A 2,500-nucleotide genomic window follows, 5' to 3' on the forward strand; every position below is an offset into this window, starting at 1 on the left:
GGGATGGTTGACTCCTATATACCTGCAGTTAGATACATAATAACATAGGTGACAAATTGCTCCTTAATTTTCCCGTGAAATTTCATCGTTAATTTATAATTTTACATGTGAAATTACAATCTTGCCAGTGGGCAACTTTTCCTACAGTGCCAAAATGGCATCTTACGAATGTAATTTGTCGTCCATAATATTAATAGCTAATCAATTGGTACACTCGTGAAATTAATTTAGGCTTGGGAAATTATTTGATTTTGGACAAAACACAGGTGAAATGATTCTCTAATTTCACTTGTTGCCATTTGATTATCCATACAAAGCTAATCCAGCATTTCCTGGATAAACTGTCGTTGTTTGACAGAAATGGGAAACTTGTCTTAGTATTTCCTTTCCAAGTCCTTTGTTCAACAATAATGATAATTGGGATGCGGGCTGTGTTAGGGACTCAATGGCTAAAATTGATGAAGCATCGAGACAAATTTAAAGTATCATGGAATTTCATTTAATTAAATGGTACCTGGCAGTTTAAGCTTTGTAGTATCCTGCCTACTACCCAGAAGCCTTTGATACAGTCACTTATCAATATATTATTGAATAAAGGCGCATTGTTATTATTATTATTAATATTATTATTAGTATTATTATTATTGTATAACTGCTGCTTTAAGATAAGAAAGTTCTCTCTTATCTCTAGTCTCTCCTAGTTTGTCAGTCAGTTTTGAAAATAATGAACGTTACCTGTGTTAATATGCAGCATATAGCTTATCATGATAGTCATTTTAATTCTGCTACTAATTATTATTAGAAATTATAATAAGTAAGATGATGTATCATAAGATTATTATTATCATTATCATAGGCCATATTCATAAATGGCTGCCCAGAAATTATTCTTTAACTTGTCTTTGTGCTAATCATCCTCTCTAGCCTCACTTTGGAGCAAATGTTCTTTTGAATTTTGTCCGTGCTACTGAGGCTACTGAGGATGATTAGCATACAGACAAAAGAATAATTATCCCAATTTATTAGTTATTATCCACAGTAGTCTGCCCTTACAGTAAGGACACTTGAACCATGAACACTTGACATTTTTGTGTACATTGCTTTCTATGACGACGAAGAAATAAAGGCTCTTCTTATGATGTATAGTGTTACATGTATAGCATTTTGTAAGTGTAAAAACTTTAAATACTCTTGTCAAAAGGACGAGCCCACATTCTATAGTCACTAAAAAAATGTACAAACAAATATCAAGTGTTCATGGTTCGAGTGTCCTCACTGTAATAGTTGGATAAACTTCCAGCTGTCCACAGCCAGTAGATTTAGACGACCTATTTTTGCTATTATTTCTTGATTGTTAGTATCATTTTATAATATTGTTATTACCATTGTTGTTGTTGTTGTCATAAAAATGTAATCAGTTTAATGAATGCTGTTGTTGATTAATTACCTTTCTCTTCTAGTGACATATAATTCCAGATTCAGGCAGTTTGTGTTTCTTGACTCCAGAGGCATTACAAGTTGGTCCTATGAAAGTGTTTACAACACAGGTGATTACAGGATTGATTGCCGATGGCATTCTCTATTTTTTATATCTTATGCCTTTTTGAATTTCTGTCATGTTGACTTATAATTATTAATAAATATTATTATTAATTGGAGATTTCAGTCGGAGATGAAATGCTTCAAGGGTTGGATCTAGTTGGGTAATAGCTGTTAAGGAAATTAATGTAGATGAATAGCTGTTATTCAAGAATGCATTAGGCCTCAGGCCTCAGTTGATCAAAAGTTGGAAAACGCTATCCACCGGAGAAATCACTAAGTGTTGGATAGTACAATTTGCTTTGCTATGACTTATCCACTGGACAGCGATTTATCCAGCAGATAATGCTATCCATCGTTTGAACAACTGAGGACTGTCAAAGTAAAAAGTTAACTCATTTCACTCAGTCCTTGACCACGGAACTATATAAATTTTTATTACATGTATTGCCTCTATGCATGCCTGAGTGCACACATTGTTTTATGTAATAGCTAACAGGCATAAGATTTTTAATTTACACAATTTGTTTTTATTATTTTTAAGTGACGAGGCATCTCAGTTATCCATCTTACCAGTTCAATGTTCTACGCCTTATCATATTCTCAAGGAAATTCAATGTCTATTTTGCATTGTCGAAGGAATATGCATTGAAGGTAAACCATGAAAAGATGCCCTGTCTGCAAACTGCAATAATTTATTATTGATGCACTGCAATATACATGTACATAATGTTTCATCTATTATTCATAGTTACATACTGTACTTAGTTAACTAACCACTCCCCATGGGGGCAATGAAGAATAGAATAGAACAGATGTCATTCCATGAGGAATGAGCAGCATCCCTAAGCCACTCAAGCGTTCCTCGTTCATTGTAGAACGGTTCCACAATTTGAGGTGCCTCGGAGCTGAACAAGAGCATTCGCCAACTCTAATCTCTCCAGGTTTCTCTAAGCTTATT

The 2,500-nt window shown here is 34.0% G+C and overlaps 1 pseudogene; it reads left to right on the forward strand.

Moving 5' to 3' along the window:
* The first annotated feature begins 1,194 nt into the window (after positions 1-1,194).
* Positions 1,195-2,500, forward strand: part of LOC138036005 (uncharacterized) — a 58,463-nt pseudogene continuing 57,157 nt past the window's right edge.

Source organism: Montipora capricornis, unplaced genomic scaffold, assembly GCF_036669925.1.
Source record: "Montipora capricornis isolate CH-2021 unplaced genomic scaffold, ASM3666992v2 scaffold_448, whole genome shotgun sequence".
NCBI classification, from domain to species: Eukaryota; Metazoa; Cnidaria; class Anthozoa; order Scleractinia; family Acroporidae; genus Montipora; species Montipora capricornis.